This window comes from Bubalus bubalis, chromosome 9 (assembly GCF_019923935.1).
Source record: "Bubalus bubalis isolate 160015118507 breed Murrah chromosome 9, NDDB_SH_1, whole genome shotgun sequence".
Lineage (NCBI taxonomy): Eukaryota > Metazoa > Chordata > Mammalia > Artiodactyla > Bovidae > Bubalus > Bubalus bubalis.
This window is the reverse complement of record NC_059165.1, coordinates 83692497-83712037: the sequence shown is the minus strand read 5'-3', so window position 1 is coordinate 83712037 and position 19541 is coordinate 83692497. Positions and strand designations below refer to the sequence as shown.

The window sequence follows — 19541 nt, the reverse complement described above, 5'->3', positions numbered from 1 at the left end:
CTTCAACATTCAGGCTATGTATTTTGCTGGTTATAGAAAACTGTACTCGGTATCAAAATGGTGATGACAATAAAGACAAACAAACAAAAAAACACTAGGAGTTAAGGGCTCAGACTCCATTCATTGCATGCTGGCTGTCTAACCACAGGCGATCCCAACCCTGCCAAGCATATCAACCATGTGTCTCTCACAAGATTAGAAGGAAATCATATTGGAGAATATTCTACATATTATCATTATTGTTATTTAGAACCCTACTTAAAGTGTGAAAGTGAAAGTGTTAGTTGCTCAGTCCTGTCTGACTCTTTGTAACCCAGTGGACTGTACCCTGCCAGGCTCCTCTGTCCATGGGATTCACTAGGCAAGAATACTGGAATGGGTTGCCAATCTCTTCTCCAGGGTATCTTCCAGATCCAGGGATCAAACCTAGTTTTCCTGCATTGCAGGCAGATTCTTTACCGCCTGAGTCAGCAGGGAAGCCCACTAATAGCAGGAGGGAAAATTAATTTACTGTGTGATGATCTTCAGATCGTCAATCACTTAATGTTTCTTCACAAGAAAAACATCAGGTTTTCACCAGTGTTACTAGTGGCAGGGAAGGATTTAGTTCAAAGGAGCTATATTCTCTCTCTTCTGTTCCCCTTGTGATTAGTCAGTGACATTGGAGAGTGACTGCCTTAAGTGAAGTACGCAGATTCCGATAGTGGAAGAGAGCAAAGTTTCCTGGGAAATCAAACCTTTAGCCTTGCTTTTGTTAGCACTTTGCTCTAACCAGCTGATAACTGGTCAGGGGTAGGTTTTTGCATCTCTGTGTGCAGTACTGACTCTAAGCATACTTTTGAAATTATTAGACAAAGTGTATATTTCAGTAGGATTTTACTGGTGCCTACCAAAATGACCAGTTTATCCCAATTTGTCCAGAATATCCTTAATTTTTAGCATTGAATGCCCCATATCCCAGGAACCTCTTAGGGTTGGGCAAACCAAAGCAGGTGGTCACCCTGGCTCCAAGTGTTGTCTTGTTACAATTCTGATGGTGCATTGCACCCAGCTTCCCTCCTAATTTTTTTTTTAATAGTGCAGTATACATATTTCTCTTTTTCCCTTTATGTTTCCCCTTATGTACCCCTTTTGTGTTGCAATTATGTTAGAAAGATGTTAGGTAAGGTAATTTATACTAAAGTGGATGGATTAATCAAACCTATCATGACCTAGGGATTATTGTATGAAGTCAGACAGAGGAAGACAAATATGATGCCACTTATATGTGGAATCTAAAAAAATGATACAAATGAATTTATTTGCAAAACAGAAATAGACTCACAGACATAGAAAACAAACTGATGGTTACCAAAGGGGAAATGTGGGGGAGGGATAAATTTAGAGTTTGGGATTAACAGATACATACTACTATATGTAAAATAAACAGCCAGGACCTATTGTCTAGTACAGGGAACTATATTCAGCATTTCACAATAACATGTAATAGAAGAATCTATTGATAAAACCTGAATCACTTTGCTGTACAGCTGAAACTAAGGCAACATTGTAAACCAACTATACTTCAATAAAAAAAAAATCCATTACCAAACCTCTATCATAGCAGCAACCTATAAGGTAGTTTCTGCTCCTTATAAATAAAAAAGTCTCATCAGCACAGATACTACAACTAATTAAACATAATGTTACTGTTTCCTAGGCTGGTTTGGATTTTAACTGGGGGCAGTGCTTAACTCAGGACAAAATGTCTCAAAAGGAAGAAATCCTAGGGTCAGCAGTCAGTCTTTGGACATATTTTTAAATAGAGAAGATTTCTTAATATTCACTCAATCAACAATATTTTATCAGCAAGTCTTCATGCTAGCTGCAGTGAGTGATACAAAAATATTTAAAGAAATGGGTCCTTGCTCCAATACGTAGCTAGGAAGAGAAAATATACGTAATTGAAAAGTTAATTAAGCAATGAAAGAGGGAGGAAAGCAGTACATCATCATGCTTTGGAAGCAGAAGGGAATGAGTGGATTCACTTCTGCCATCACCTGGTGATAGGGTTGTTTCATAGAGGCAGCAATGACCAGCCTACGGGAGGCAGCCCCGAAGTAGTGGAAACAGTATTGACTGAACTCTTAACGTAAGATATTGAGTTCATTCCTTATCATGAGAAACTGTGTCAGAGATTTGCTGAAATTCTAGAGCATGGGTCACAAACTCAAATGCCTTCAAGACCCAGAAGATAAGTAAAACCATGACGGGGAGAGGGGCCCTAGAAGTCTGTAGAAAGTGGCAGAAAAGTGGAGCGCTCATGCCCTCCCTAGAACTTGTCAGTGTGAAACCACAGATGCTGGTGGGAGGGGGCAACCTACACTTGTCTGAAGGCAGGATTCAGTCATGGCTTTTCCACTGAATTCCACTTCCTGATATGAGCTACCTATGGTCAGTCTTAAAAATGTTGCTAGTAGTTATGTCTGCACTTTATGTTCAAACAGGAATAAGGTTCTGATAGCACATGACCACTGAAAGAAATACGACTGAATAGTTTTTAAATGGATGGCAGTTGGCAGCTGTGCATTAATCTACACCTGCAGACACTCAGCTGCCACCGTTTGACCCCTTTGGCTGCGTTTAGATGTGGCCTATACTCAAGGCACTTTTAGCCTTTGCCACAACTTTCATTTTTATGTGGAAAAATGGAAATAAAGACCAGGTGACAGAGACATCGGCAAAAAAAAAAAAAAAGTATGATCTATGATAACAATCAGAATACAATGAAAATAAAGATAGCAGAGACCTTTCATATCTTTCCATGGAAAGGGAGATTAATAAATAAAACTAAACAAGACAAAACCTGCCAACTAGAAGGCAGTTTTAAGTAAGACCACTGATGATGAAAATACCTCATTTTTCTGATGCTTTCCAGTAAGTCACGGTGCTGTATTTTTATAAACAGAGATTATAAAAGGCAAAGTGGTTGGTTGACTGAGGAGGCTTTACAAATAGCTGAGGAAAGGCGAGAAGTGAAAAGCAAGAGAGAAAGGGAAAGAGGTACCCAACTGAATGCAGAGTTCAGAGAATAGGAAAGAGAGATAAGTCCTTCTTCAGTGAACAATGCAAAGAAGTAGAGGAAAATAATAGGATGGGAAAGACTGGAGATGTCTTCAAGAAAACTGGAGATATCAAGGGAACATTTCATGCAAAGACGGGCGCAATAAAGGACAGAAATGGTAAGGACATACCAGAGGCAGAAAAGATTAAGAAGAGGTGTCAAGAATACAAAGAATTGTACAAAAAAGGTCTTAATGACTCAGGTAACCATAATGGTGTGGTCACTCAACTGAAGTCAGACATCCTGGAGTCAAGTGGGGCCTTAGGAAGCATTACAACAAACAAAGCTAGTGGAGATGATTAAATTCCAGCTGAGCTATTTCAAATCCTAAAAGATAATGCTGCACTCAATATGTCAGCAAATTTGGAAAACTCAGAAGTGGCCACACAACTGAAAAAGTCAGTTTTTATTCCAGTCCCAAAGAATGTTCAAACTACCAGACAGTTGTGCTCATTTAGCATGCTAGTAAGGTTATGCTAAAAATCTTTCAAGCTAGGCTTCAGCAGTATGTGAGACAAGAACCTCCAGATGTAGAAGCTGGGTGTAGGAAAGGCAGAGGAATCAGAGATCAAATTACCAATATTCATTGGATCATTGAGAAAGCAAGGGAATTCCAGAAAAACATCTACTTCTGCTTCATGGACTACATGAAAGTCTTTGACTGTGTGGATCATAACAAACTGAGAAAAATTCTTAAAAGGATGCGAGGATCAGACCACCTTACCTGTCTCCTGAGAAACCTGAATGCGGGTTAGAACAATGCAACTGAATGCAACAGAATGTTACCTGGAACAACAGACTGGCTCAAAATTGGGAAAGGAGTATGTCAAGACTGTATATTGTCACCCTGTTTATTTAACTTAAATGCAGAGTACATCATGTGAAATGCTGGACTAGATGAATCACAAGTTGGAATCAAGATTGCTGGGAGGAATATCAACAACCTCATATATGCAGATGACACCACTCTAGTGGCAGAAAGTGAAGAGGAACTAAAGAATCTCTAGATGAGGGTGTAAGAGGAGAGTGAAAAAGCTGGCTTAAAACTCAGCATTCAAAAAATAATATTATGGCATCCATCCCATCAAATTCATGGCAAATAGAAGGGGAAAAGGTAGATGCAATGACAGATTTTATTTTCTTGGTTTCCAAAATCACTGCAGATGGTGACTGCAGCCATGAAATTAAAAGACGCTTGCTCCTTGTGAGGAAAGCTATGACAAATCTAGACAGCATATTAAAAAGCAAAGATCACTTTGCTGACAAAGGTTCATATAGTCAAAGCTATGGTTTTTCCAGTTCAGTTCAGTTGCTTAGTTGTGTCCGACTCTTTGTGACCCCATGGACTGCAGCACAACAGGCTTCCCTGTCGATTATCAACTCCCGGAGCTTACTCAAACTCATGTCCATTGAGTTGATGCCATCCAACCATCTCATCCTCTGTCATCCCCTTCTCCTCCCGCCTTTTTTCCAGTAGTCATGTACAGATGTGAGAGCTGGACCATAAAGAAGGCTGAGCGCTGAAGAATTGATGCATTCTAATTGTGGTGCTGGAAAAGACTCTTGAGAATCCCTTAGACATGAAGGAGATCAAACCAGTCAATCTTAAAAGAAATTAATCCTGAGTATTCCCTGGAAGGTCTGATGCTGAAACTGAAGCTCCAATATTTTGATCACCTGGTGTGAAGAGCCAACTCACTGGAAAAGCTTCTGATTGCTAGGAAAGATTAAAGGACAAGGAGAAGAGGGTGGGCGAGGATGAGATGGTTAGATGCATCACTGACTCAATGGACATGAATTTGAGCAAACTCTGGGAGATAGTGAAGGACAGGGAAGCCTGGTGTGCTGCAGTCCATGGGGTTGCGAAGAGTTGGACATGACTCAGTGACTAAACAACAGTAACAACAATCATCTGATAAATTGTGTAGGGGTTATAGTAAATTCTGTTTTGTTTGATTTTATACAAATTGGTAATATTAATAATTTCCAGAGAAATATTTATGAACAGTATATGATTTTTAATGTCCTCATAATGGATTTTTTTGGTATTATTTTTATTGTGGTTAAATAATGTGGTTCATAATGTTTTACCATAAGGTTTATAAGACAAAATACACAAAATATAAAGAAAATTTAAAAATCACCTATAATCCTCAGTTCCCAGAAATAATCACAGTGACTATTTTAGCATCATCAAAATTACGTTTTACTCTAGTTAAGTTCAGTCACTCAGTTGTGTCCGACTCTTTGCAACCCCGTGAACTGCAGCATGCCAGGCCTCCCTGTCCATCACCAACTCCCGAAGTCTACCCAAACTCATGTCCATTGAGTTGGTGATGCCATCCAACCATCTCATCCTCTGTCATCCCCTTCTTCTCCTGCCCTCAAAATTTCCCAGCATCAGCGTCTTTTCAAATGAGTCAGCCCTTCACATCAGGTGGCCAGTGTATTGGAGTTTCAGCTTCAACATCAATCCTTCTAATGGACACCCAGGACTGATCTCCTTTAGGATGAATGACCCCATGAATGACCCCATGAATCGCAGCACGCCAGGCCTCCCTGTCCATCACCAACTCCTGGAGTTCACTCAAACTCACATCCATCGAGTCGGTGATGCTATCCAGCCATCTCATCTTCTGTCATCCCCTTTTCCTCCTGCCCCCAATCCCTCCCAGCATCAGAGTCTTTTCCAATGAGTCAACTCTTCGCATGAGGTGGCCAAAGGACTGGAGTTTCAGCTTTAGCATCATTCCTTCAAAAGAACACCCAGGGCTGATCTCCTTTAGAATGGACCGGTTGGATCTCCTTGCAGTCCAAGGGACTCTCAAGAGTCTTCTCCAACACCATAGTTCAAAAGCATCAGTTCTTCGGTGCTCAGCTTTCTTTATAGTCCAACTCTCACATCCATACGTGACTACTGGAAAAACCATAGCCTTGACTAGATGGACCTTTGTTGACAAAGTAATGTCTCTGCTTTTTAATATGCTGTCTAGGTTGGTCATAACTTTCCTTCCAAGGAGTAAGCGTCTTTTAATTTCATGGCTGCAATCACCATCTGCAGTGATTTTGGAGCCCCCCAAAAATAAAGTCTGCCACTGTTTTCACTGTTTCCCCATCTACTTGCCATGTTTTACTCTAAAGGACTGTCAAATTGTTAATCCTGGAAAAATATTCAACATTTACTAAACAGATTTTTATTATTTGTAAGGGGCCTTGCATTCAAAGTGAGGAATAAACAGATACATCTTTTCAGTTGTGCCCACCCTCCGCCGCCCCCAACTGGAGCATCTGGGGCCAGAGAAGTTGATGTAGAGCCAGAAAAGACATGTTTGGAGAATTTCATGAGACAGATTTGAGCAAGATTTGTTTGGGAGTAAGCACAACACTGGCCAAGATGTTTCTAGTCTAGGGACTAGATGGTAGATAATGAGATTTTAAAACTAAAAGGGACCTAAAGATATTTCACATTATAGATGTATCCAGAAGGGTTAGATGACTCACCCAAGATCATGTGAATAATTATATAGTGGCAGAGGTGGGGCTGCCTCCTGGACTCTCTCTTCATTCCCGGTCTGGTAACCTGGTTCCTGTTCACACCATGAGGGTCTGCACGATTCCTCCTCTTGTCACTCACAGGAGAATAACATATCAGGGAGCAGCAGCAGCTCACCTGTATTTGCTGTTGTCTTTAAACATTTCATTTCTCACTGCTATTGTGTGAAGCAGCAGTCTTCCTTTTAGATGTTAACTTTTTTAGGCTTTGTCATTAATCATAATATTTAAAATTTTCTCCAGCTTTCTGAATTTCAGGGATTTTTCTCCCTATATTTTGCTATTGGATTCTAGGGCCTGTACACATTTTATTTAAAAATACAGACTCTAAAATTAAAAAAAAAAAAAAAAACTTAAAAAAAAAAAAAATTTCTCCTCTAACATTTATCTCAACAAAAGAGCTTTCCAACATGTGAGGCTTTTGAATAAACATTTAATGTAACAGTGAAAAAAAAAAAAAATAAAAACACCGACTCTCTGTGCTTGAATTCTTATGATGCAACTTATTAGCTTTAGTTTTCTAATCTGTGCAGACGGTAAAGCGTCTGTCTGCAATGCAGGAGACCTGGGTTCGATCCCTGGGTTGGGAAGATCCCCTGGAGAGGGAAATGGCAACCCACTCCTTGAACATCCCTAGAAAATCCCATGGACAGAGGAGCCTGGTGTCCATGGGTTCACAGAGTCAGACACGACTGAGCGACTTCACGTTCAGGTTTCTTGGGAAAGCAAATTAGTTAATACTTGCAAAACCTTTGAATATTGTCTGGCACATAAGGAGCACTCAGTAAGTTGCTATAATTATTACCAACTTTTATAATTATTTTTATCAACATTTATAAAAGTGGGAAAAGGCAACCCACTCCAACATTCTTGCCTGGAAAATTTATAATAAAATCATAGGGCCTTATGTACAGTAACTAATTAACTGTTTTTCAAGGTTTTCAGAAGAGCCTAATATATTATTTACGTAACACAAACTCCACCTGTTTAAAGTGTATAACTTAGTGGTTTTTAGTTTATTTACAAAGTTACACAACCTCCACCATCGTCTAATTTTAGAACATTTTCCTCACTCCAAAAAGAAACCTTGTACCCTATGAGCAGTTACTCTGGATCCCCTCACAACCTCCTTTCTCTGCCCTCTGCAACTGCTAATCTACTAATGTAACTGCCCTATATAAGACAAAGTAAGTACCTTATCTGAGTATTTTATATAAATGAGATCATATGTAAATGAAATCATACTATATGTGATCTTTTTTGACTGGCTTCTTTTACTTAGCATGTTCCACTGGCTTCTTTCACTTAACATGAGATTTCATCCACATTGTACCATGTATCAGTAATTTATTCCATTTTGTGACCAAATAATATTCAACTCTATGGATACTGGAGAGGGAAATGGCAACCCACTCTAGTATTCTTGCCTGGAAAATTCCATAGACAGAGGAGATTGGTGGGCTACAGTCCATGGGATTGCAAAGAGTTGGACACGACTTAGCGACTAAACAACAACTATGGATATACCACGTTTTATTTATCCATTCTTCAGGTGATGGGTATTTGAATTGTTTCCACTTTTTGGCTTTATGAGTAATGCTGCTATGGAAATTTGAGTACAGGTTTTGTGTGGTCATATATTTTCAATTATCTTAGTTGTATACCTTAGAGTAAAATTGCTATGTTTAACTTTTTAGTTCAGTTGCTCAGTGGTGTCCAACTCTTTACAACCCCATGAATTGCAGCATGCCAGGCCTCCCTGTCCATCAACAACTCCTGGAGTTCACTCAGACTCATGTCCATCAAGTCAGTGATGCCATCCAGCCATCTCATCCTCTGTTGTCCCCTTCTCCTCCTGCCCCCAATCCCTCCCAGCATCAGAGTCTTTTCCAATGAGTCAACTCTTCGCATGAGGTGGCCAAAGCACTGGAGTTTCAGCTTTAGCATCATTCCTTCCAAAGAAATCTCAGGGCTGATGTCCTTCAGAATGGACTGGTTGGATCTCCTTGCAGTCCAAGGGACTCTCAAGAGTCTTCTCCAACACCACAGTTCAAAAGCATCAGTTCTTTGGTGCTCAGCTTTCTTCACAGTCCAACTCTCACATCCATACATGACCACAGGAAAAACCATAGCCTTGACTAGATGGACCTTTGTTGGCAACGTAATGTCTCTGCTTTTCAATATGCTATCTAGGTTGGTCATAACTTTCCTTCCAAGGAGTAAGCGTCTTTTAATTTCATGGCTGCAGTCACCAACTGCAGTGATTTTGGAGCCCCCCAAAAATAAAGTCTGCTACTGTTTCCACTGTTTCCCCATCTATTTGCCATGAAGTGATGGGACCAGATGCCATGATCTTCTTTTTCTGAATGTTGAGCTTTAAGCTAACTTTTTCACTCTCCTCTTTCACTTTCATCAAGAGGCTTTTTAGTTCCTCTTCACTTTCTGCCATAAGGGTGGTGTCATCTGCATATCTGAGGTTACTGACATTTCTCCTAGCAATCTTGATTCCAGCTTGTGCTTCTTCCAGCTCAGCGTTTCTCATGATGTACTCTGCATATAAGTTAAACAAGCAGGGTGACAATATACAGCCCTGATGTACTCCTTTTCCTATTTGGAACCAGTCTGTTGTTCCATGTCCAGTTCTAACTGTTGCTTCCTGACCTGCATATAGGTTTCTCAAGAGGCAGGTCAGGTGGTCTGGTATTCCCATCTCTTTCAGAATTTTCCAGTTTATTGTGATCCACACAGTCAAAGGCTTTGGCATAGTCAACAAAGCAGAAATAGATGTTTTTCTGGAACTCTCTTGCTTTTTCCATGATCCAGCAGATGTTAGCAATTTGATCTCTGTTTCCTCTGCCTTTTCCAAAACCAGCTTGAACATCTGGAAGTTCACAGTTCAAGTACTGCTGAAGCCTGGCTTGGAGAATTTTGAGCATTACTTTACTACCGTGTGAGATGAGTACAATTGTGCAGTAGTTTGAGCCTTCTTTGGCATTGCCTTTCTTTGGGATTGGAATGAAAACTGACCTTTTCCAGTCCTCTGGCCACTGCTGAGTTTTCCAAATTTGTTGGCATATTGAGTGCAGCACTTTCACAGCATCATCTTTCAGGATTTGAAATAGCTCAACTGGAATTCCATCACGTCCACTAGCTTTGTTCATAGTGATGCTTTCTAAGGCCCACTTGACTTCACATTCCAGGATGTCTGGCTCTAGGTGAGTGATCACACCATGGTGATTATCTGGGTCGTGAAGATCTTTTTTGTACAATTCTTCTGTGTATTCTTGCCACCTCTTCTTAATGTTTTCTGCTTCTGTTAGGTCCATACCATTTCTGTCCTTTATCAAGCCCATCTTTGCATGAAATGTTCCCTTGGTATCTCTAATTTTCTTGAAGAGATCTCTAATCTTTCCCAATCTGTTGTTTTCCTTTATTTCTTTGCATTGATCGCTGAGGAAGGCTTTCTTATCTTTGCTATTCTTTGGAAGTCTGCATTCAGATGCTTATGTCTTTCCTTTTCTCCTTTGCTGTCACTTATCTTCTTTTCACAGCTATTTGTAAGGCCTCCTCAGACAGCCATTTTGCTTTTTTGCATTTCTTTTCCATGGGGATGGTCTTGATCCCTGTCTCCTGTACAATGTCACGAACCTCCATCCTAGTTCATCAGGCACTCTATCTATCAGATCTAGTCCCTTAAATTTATTTCTCACTTCCACTGTATAATCATAAGGGATTTGATTTCGGTCATACCTGAATGATTTAGTGGTTTTCCCTACTTTCTTCAATTTCAGTCTGAATTTGGCAATAAGGAGTTCATGATCTGAGCCACAGTCAGCTCCCAGTCTTGTTTTTGCTGACTGTATAGAGCTTCTCCATCTTTGGCTGCAAAGAATATAATCAATCTGATTTCGGTGTTGACCATCTGGTGATGTCTATGTGTAGAGTCTTCTCTTGTGTTGTTGGAAGAGGGTGTTTGCTATGACCAGTGCATTTTCTTGGCAAAACTCTATTAGCCTTTGCCCTGCTTCATTCCGTATTTCAAGGCCAAATTTGCCTGTTACTCCACGTGTTTCTTGATTTCCTCCTTTTGCATTCCAGTCCCCTATAATGAAAAGGACATCTTTTTCTGGTTAGTTCTAAAAGGTCTTGTACATCTTCATAGAACTGTTCAACTTTAGCTTCTTCGGCATTACTGGTTGGGGCATAGACTTGGATTACTGTGATATTGAATGGTTTGCCTTGGAAACGAACAGAGATCATTCTGTCGTTTTTGAGATTGCATCCAAGTACTGCATTTCGGACTCTTTTGTTGACCATGATGGCTACTCCATTTCTTCTAAGGGATTCCTGCCTGCAGTAGTAGATATAATGGTCATCTGAGTTAAATTCACCCATTCCAATCCATTTTAGTTCACTGATTCCTAGAATGTTGACGTTCACTCTTGCCATATCTTGTTTGACCACTTCCAATTTGCTTTGATTCATGGACCTGACATTCCAGGTTCCTATGCAATATTGCTCTTTACAGCATCGGACCTTGCCTCTATCATCAGTCACATCCACAACTGGGTATTGCTTTTGCTTTGGCTCCATCCCTTCATTCTTTCTGGAGTTATTTCTCTATTGATCTCCAGTAGCATATTGGGCACCTACTGACCTGGGGAGTTCCTCTTTCAGTATCCTATCATTTTGCCTTTTCATACTGTTCATGGGGTTTCAAAGCAAGAATACTGAAGTGGTTTGCCATTCCCTTCTCCAGTAGACCACATTCTGTCAGACCTCTCCACCATGAGGTCTGGCCCCACGGGCATGGCTTACTTTCATTGAGTTAGACAAGGCTGCGGTCCTAGTGTGATTAGATTGACTAGTTTTCTGTGAGTATGGTTTCAGTGTGTCTGCCCCCTGATGCCCTCTTGCAATACCTACCGTCTTACTTGGATTTCTCTTACCTTGGACGTGGGGTATCTCTTCACGGCTGCTCCAGCAAAGCATAGCCGCTGCTCCTTACCTTGGACGAGGGGTGTCTCCTCACCACTGCCCCTGCTGACCTTGAACGTAAGCATCAAATTGCTTTCCAAAATGGCTTCACCATTTTATATTTCAACCAGCAATGGATGAAGGTTCCAATACTTCCATATGCCTGCCAATACTTATTATTTTTTTCTTTTTGATTGTAGACATTCTAGTGGATGTGAAATGGTATCTTATTATGGTTTTTATTTACATGTTCCTAATGACAAGGCAATGGCAACCCACTCCAGTACTCTTGCCTGGAAAATCCCATGGATGAAGAAGCCTGGTGGGCTGCAGTCCATGGGGTCGCGAAGAGTCGGACACGACTGAGTGACTTCATTTTCACTTTTCACTTTCATGCATTGGAGAAGGAAATGGCAACCCACTCCAGTGTTCTTGCCTGGAGAATCCCAGGGACGGGGGAGCCTGGTGGGCTGCCATCTATGGGGTCGCACAGAGTCGGACACGACTGAAGCGACTTAGCAGCAGCAGCAATGACAAATGATGTTGAGCATTTTTCTGTGCTTATTGGCTATTATAGCTCTTATTTGGAGAAAAATCTGTTTAATCCTTTGCTCATTTTCAAGTTGGGTTGTCTTTTTTATTATTGAGTTGTATCCTTCATATATTCTGGAAATAGGTACCTTTTCCAATATGTGATTTGCAATACTTTCTCCCATTCTATAGATTTCTCTTCACTTTCTTGATGGTGACCTTTGAAGCACAAAAGTTTTAATTTTGGTAACATCCAATTTATCAATTCTCTCTTTTATCACTTGTGCTTTTGGTGTTATACATAAGAAATAATTGCCTAACTGAAGGTCATGAAGATTTACTCCTATGTTTCTTCTAAGAGTTTTATAATTTTAGCATTTACGTTAGTGTAAGGTCTTTAATCCACTTTGAGTTAATTCTTAAATGTATTATTTGTTAGGGATCCAACTTCAATCTTTTGCATGTTGTCCCAGCACTTAACTCTTTGGCCAGTTTTCCTGACATTATTGTTGAAAATGAATTGACCATAAATGTTAGGTTTTATTTCTGGCTAACTATTTTAACAATATAATTAGAAATTTATTAACAATTGATTAATTTTATCAACACTGTTTCTTTTGAAGACGTGTGTTTTTATCTTTTTCATAAGATCTGGTCTACGTAAGTCCAGGACCAGCATTTTTGGTATTTTCCCTTTATCCTTCTTGGTAATCCTGAAATCATGTTTTTTAGGTGGTTGTTTATTTCACCTCTTTGTAACAGTGATATAACAAAGAACATTAATAGTAATGATTCTCTACAAAATCTTCAAGCGTTTAGAAGGGAATGAACTAAGAGACCAGTCTTAAAGACCAGCAAAGAGAAAGAGATTCACTTACTAATATGTTTCTATTTACTGTTGATTACTTTTCTTCAATTTAGCATTCATCTTGTAACATTAAAAAAAACAGTAACGAATGGTGAGGCTGGGCTGAATTTACAACAACTGACTGTGATGGTACTGTCTGTGACAGTTTAGTCTTAAAAAGTTATTTTATGGTATCATTAAGATGTGAGTCAGGATAGAAGTGTGAAATGTATGGAAGAAGAAATATACATGGATAATAAATAAGTGAAAAATATGCTCTACTAATTATAAAAAATGCAGATGATGACGTAATTGGGTAACAAATTAGCAGAGTTTTTTTTAAAGATCACCAAATTTGTGGTGATGGTAGTAGGCTGTTTTTTTTGGTATTTTAAATGACTGAAGCAAGACAAACCTAAAACTGCAGCTTCTGGAAGAGCCATTTGTCCTTGTGGGTCTTATATCTCTCCTTGAATGTGACCTTGGTGTCTTCTTGAGAGTAGGATCTCTGAAGACATTCTTATTGACAATGATTTTGTCCAAGGGAATATCCACAGAGTACCTTGTGGGGCATAAGCTGATTATAATTATAAACTTTCATGAAAGACTTGATCTTTGACCTCTTAACAATTTTCATCTTGTTAATGGTGGCTGTTAGTTTGTGGTCAATTCTAGCCCCCAGAGCATGGTTGTACGGTGGGCCTGAGGTGCTATTACCAATGTTCTTCATGATGACCACTTTGTGTCTAGAGTAGCATCTGGCCAAGATCAGATCCATAATATTAGATTTCATGAACTTGCCTATTTCAGCAGCACCACTTGAGACTACAGCTAGTGGTAGGCTTCTTAACATGTATGTGTTCAATGCTGGAAATATCCCACAAAGGAGTTCTCATCCTCATTTTGTGGGGGAGGAAGCTGAGGCTTGTGAGTTTCATGAACTCATCCCACATCTCACAGCTTGTGTATGACCAAGCTGAGACTCAAACCTAGGTATAGATGCTGATCTACCCTTCCATAGCCACAAGGAGAGTTTAGCCCAGACTGGTCAGAGGTCATCGTGAGATTTCTGGTAAACCAGAGTTTGAATTCTGCCCTATGTTTCTGTGCAAACTCTATAGAGTAAGGTGGGGTTTGGTGGTTGCCTGGACCATCATGGGGCTGAGGAGAGAGACTATTTCTCTGAGAAACTGTGTTCCAGTGTTACTTGTTAGGTTTTCAGGGAGGGAGGATAAAGGGTAGAAGTGGATTTATTTGTTGTGTAATTTCTGTATTCCTGGCACTTTACATATAGAAACTTATTTAACCCTCCTGTAATGCTAGGAAACGGGTATATTTCTCATCATTTCAGAGGTAAGGGAACCGAACTCAAGAAAAACAGCTTCTTTTCTTAGTTCACACATTCAGTTAAATAGCAGCAGAGCTGAAATTTAAATGCAGGCCTATGGAATCCAAAGTCTTTCCACTATTATACAGTTTTTCTGAAAGGAAAATAAAACACATGGTTCTTGTTCCTGATTTCTTCAACCTACTTATTATATCACATTTTATGTTCCCATCATGCCTCCTGCAGTGTATGCCTTCACAGTGTCTGTGTGTACCTATTGTGATGCCTTCAGATGTCATTTTGAGGCCTTCTATTAATTGCCCTGGGTCTAGGCTGAGACTGATCACCTTCCCAGAAGAGAATCTTTTGCAGATAGGATTCTTTGAGGGATATTTAAGCAGTTGCATTCATAGTTGGACCTGTAGAGGAATTAAAATAAAATTCAACACCTTACCACATACATGGTGCCCTGCTAGTAGTTTTACAAACTTTGAACTAATAAACACAGTAAAAGTCAAATAACCAAAAGCCTAATCTACAGTGTCTGCTTATAAGGAAGTCAAAGAAACTAACCTAAAACCTAATCTGTCTTTCTAAATTAAAAGGAACTTAAAACCCAAACTTGCAGAGTTGCACAGTAAGTTGCATGAGTAACAGTGCAGGTATGTAATCATCCTCTTTCCCTTGTGTAGAACATAATGAGTTCTCCTGGACAAACTGTGTCCCAGATTGCAACCATACTTCCAAGTCCTTCCTAGAATTGTTCATGGTCTCCCTCTGCTTGAGTTCACCCTCTTCAGTTTGAATGACATGAAGAACTTTAAACTCTACCAGTTCTGCTTTGCAATCAACCAATAAGCAAAAGGCATTTGTATCAGAGATTCCTGAGCACCAGGGACCACCCTTGTTTGTGCTCAAATCCCTGATGATTAAACATAGAAACTTCCCCTGATAGGATCTTCTTCCCGTGGAGACTTTCTGTCCTAGAGATACCCAAAAGACCCTTAATGCAGCAAAGAGGCAACATTCTACACTTAACTACTTTTTCCAGGTCTGAGACCTGTCACAGTTCCAGGTCAGGATCCTTTGGCTTCACTGCTTTCCCCTGGAGCCTACTCTTCCAGGGCATGAGCTGTGCTTGGAATGTCTGCTGGATGCTCCTCTTTGCTGCCAGAGCTTGTTGTATTTTCCACACCTTCTAGAGGCTAACTAATCTTCAAGAAACTCTGAAGAGTGTCAGGAAGGAACTTTGAGTTTACTCCTGATGTGGCCAATAACAGGCCTTTCAGCCAACTGGCCTGTTCTTCCCTCACAAATAGTATATAAAAGAGTTTCTCTTTCAGGGTCTGGTTAGAGGGACAGATCAGCCACATCTGAAACCCACATGTGAGTCAGCAATTGGCCACAGAGACTTTCTATGTGACTCCTAGGATAATGTTATCCTGTCACCTCAGGAGCTTCATTTTTTATTGAGGCTGGTGTGGGGTTACTTTCATTGACCCCTTATTCATGATGATCTTTGTCTTACACAAAATTTGATGTCTTTCCTCACTTTAGAAAACAGTAAGTACCTGCTACCTCAGAGGTTCTACCCTAATTCTTCCTAAATGGTCTTCAGTTTACTCCCTGCAGTTCATGACAGTATATTATTTAAATTAAACATGCCCAGCATAATAACTTTCATATTTATTTCAATTAAATGTAACAAATTTGATATTATCAAAATATTGATAAAACATCAATATTTTATCACCCATGTCTCATCTGTGCTTTGTATAATGAGAATATACTTTTTTTTTTTTTAAAAAGAACATGTTTTATACTGTATTCATCATGGTTCTTTCCTCACTGTGGAGGCTCAGTAAATACTTACTGGTGATAAACCTGCTATACTTAAAGCCAGATTTACTGGGAAATTGATCTTTTTTATTCTTCCTTCTTTTTAGCTGTTCTACCATGACACTAATACAGACATTTAAGTTGCTCATTAACTAGAAAAATAATAAAATGACATTAAAGTTCCTTTTTTGCTCTGTTTCAGACAAAAGTCTAATTGACTGAACTCAAATGTAAATATTTTAGAATATCTAATTCATTTTAATCTAAGACCATTGCACAACAAAATGTATGTGGGGAGATGATTTATTTGTATAGGAAATACTAAGATGAAGGTTTACATAGAGCAGAAAGAGTACAATTTGCTTGAGTTCAAAACTAGATAATAGAACTAGAGACTTCCATGCATAAGACTGTAAAATGTACACATAATTTTATTCTCTATCATTTCTTTCCTACTCTTGCATGCAAAATTTGCCTTTCCATCCTGTGTTAGATTGAAGGCATTAATGATCCCAGTTAAATTAATGGCTTCTCTCTGTCCATACTATTTGTCTGATAACCTTGGAGTCCCTGATCCTCTAACTTGGGCTGCTTTGTGACTTGCTTTGGCCATATAATGTAGCAGGAATGATGTGGTGACAGGTCTGAGTCAAGAAGCCAAGTGTATTTCTGCTTCCTTTCTGCCTCTTCTGTGGTCGCCATAGCAACATGCCTGAATTAGGGGCATGTTCCAGGTGAGACCTGGTGGAGCACGGATGAGTCATTCAGCTTTCACAGACCACTCAGCTCCTGGTTGACCTGCTATTTGACACGTGACCGAGTCCAGCCAGAATCTAATTGGTCTAGATCAGTAGAACCACCTGCTAACATGTTGATTATAAACAATAAGTAGCTATTTTAAACCCATATGTTTTGAGATGGTTTGTTATACAGCAATAGCCAACTTCTTCAGATTCTACGTTCTTATCACTAATGGAGTAAGATGATAATAGCTCCTTTTAGGGGCACTTATATTTTACCTGTTGTCAACTGCTTGAGTTACATGAAAGTAACTTTGAGAGTGTCTTCAGTTTCACTAAGTGAACAGAGGGAACTTGGAGACTGTAGTGGAATCTTCCTGGGGGAATAGCTGAATATACTTCAGAAGACTTTTCTCATCAGAAATAAGGAAAGGTAGCTTTAAGGTAAGGTAGGGTAGAGGACATCTTTTAAAGACATAGACCAGCACACTGTTGGGCTTCCCTGGTGGTTCAGATGGTAAAGAATCGACCTGCAATGTAGAAGACCTGGGTTTAACCCCTGGGTTGGGAAGATTCCCTGGAGAAGGGAATGGGTACCCATTCCAGTATTCTGGCCTGGAGAGTTCCATGGACTGTATAGTTCATGGGGTCGCAAAGAGTCATACATGACTGAGCGACTTTCACTTTCAGCATGCTGTTACCACCACATTCCCCTTTTCCCCAGCCTCCCCTTCAGCCCTCCTACTCCCCATGAAAATCCTACAGCAGCACCTGCCGTTTACTCTTGTCAGGTCTGTTCTGCAAGTCCTTCTTACTCCTGTCTTGACCATGTTCTATGTCTTTCCATTGAAGCTCTTGTGACTTCTTTGGTGTAAGACAAATTAGGCTTCCAATCCAACTCATGTCTGATGTGTGATGGGCCCCCAGGCATGCTAAGGTGGTTTTTTTTTTTTTTTTTTTTTTTAGTATTTATTTATTTATTTATTTTTGGCTGCGCTGGGTCTTTGTTCCCTTTGCACGGGCTTTCTCTAATTGTGGTGAGTGGGGGCTACTCTTTGTTGCAGATCGCAGGCTCTAGGCATGTGTGGACTTCAGTAGTTGAGGACACAGGCTCATTAGTTGCGGCTGGAGGACTTTAGAGTGTGGGCTCAATAGTTATGGCCCGCAGGCTTAGCTGCTCCGAGGCATGTGTGATCTTCCCAGACCTGGGATGGAAACCGTGTTCTCTGCATTGGCAGGTGGGTTCTTAACCACTGTCCCACCAGGGAAGTCCACGCCAAGGGTTTGATGTCCTTGTGCTCCAATCTTCTCTGCAAAATGTTGGTGAGAAAGTGCGCTCTGTGATGCACTATTCTTTTTCTCCATGGTGTAATCTTACAGTTAGGGAAAAATATTTGCTATTGCTTATAAAAAGTTAGTTGAATGTTCTTTTGATCACTGGTAAAAGATACTTTCTTCTGATTTAGAAACTTTGAGTTATGGGTCAAAGCTTTAGCAAATAGTAACTTAAATATTAATATATATCTTTTCTGGATTCTTTTTCACTATAGGTTATGAGATATTGACTATAGTGCCCTATGCTATACAGTAGGTCCTTGTTATAAGAAATCTGTTGAACTTTAATAACTCAGGCTTAATAGAGATCCTGGAAACTTGTGAACACCTTACAAAAACCTCATTTTGAAGATGTGGAGACAGATGATTCTTAAGATTTCCTTCAGTTGTAAAGACATCTGAGCTAATGGAAATATTTTAATTCTATTGGAATGTACTGCAGAATCCACTTTTACCAAGGAATGAAATAGGGGAAAAAAGTAATGTCTTGTTGATAGTCTACTCTGTCTGGCATTTAGATATTTTATGTATTCATTTATTCCTTGAAATAACCATATAGAGTATTATTATTCTCACCTTAACTACATCATATTGGAAATAACCACTACGGTCTTATTGAGAGAGTATGAAGCACCAGTGTTCTTGCCTGGAGAATCCTAGGGACGGGGGAGCCTGGTGGGCTGCCGTCTGTGGGGTCTCACAGAGTTGGACACGACTGAAGCGACTTAGCAGCAGTAGCAAGAATCAGTGTAATCAGTGGGCTCAGGCCTCAACACTCTTCTCTATCTACACATGTCCTCTAAGTGATATTATCCAGCCTTAGGGCTCTAAATTCTATTTATGTGCTGATGACCATCAAATCTTATAATCTCCCCCTAACTTTTCCCATATTAAATAAACATCTCAAACTTACTCTTATCACACCAAAATGTTGAGGTCACAGCTCTCCTCCAAACATTTCCCCTCAGAAAGGAAGATGCTAAGGGAAAAACAAGCCCTAAAACAGCCTTCCTCAAGCCCCGCTCAGAGAAAGACTAAGACAACTGAAATAAGTTCAAGGAGAAAGATGATGAGTTGTTTTGGTGAGTTATGCTCTTTTTCTAAAAGGTGGAGAGACGTGGAGGAGAGAAATAAAAGGGAAAATGAATATACTGTTTACTCAAAGGGAAATGTACACTAAAATTCCATCTTCAGAATCCTGGCACCATCTAGTGGTTAACACATCCTGTTTCAGAGACCAGTCATTTTTGTGGATGGTATTAACAGTTCTCAGACTTTCCTGGCCAAAGA

At 39.8% G+C, this 19541-nt stretch overlaps 1 pseudogene; it reads right to left on the bottom strand.

Annotated features, from left to right (window-relative positions):
- Nucleotides 1–13425: 13425 nt before the first annotated feature.
- Nucleotides 13426–14058, bottom strand: LOC123335117 (annotated as a pseudogene).
- Nucleotides 14059–19541: the final 5483 nt, after the last annotated feature.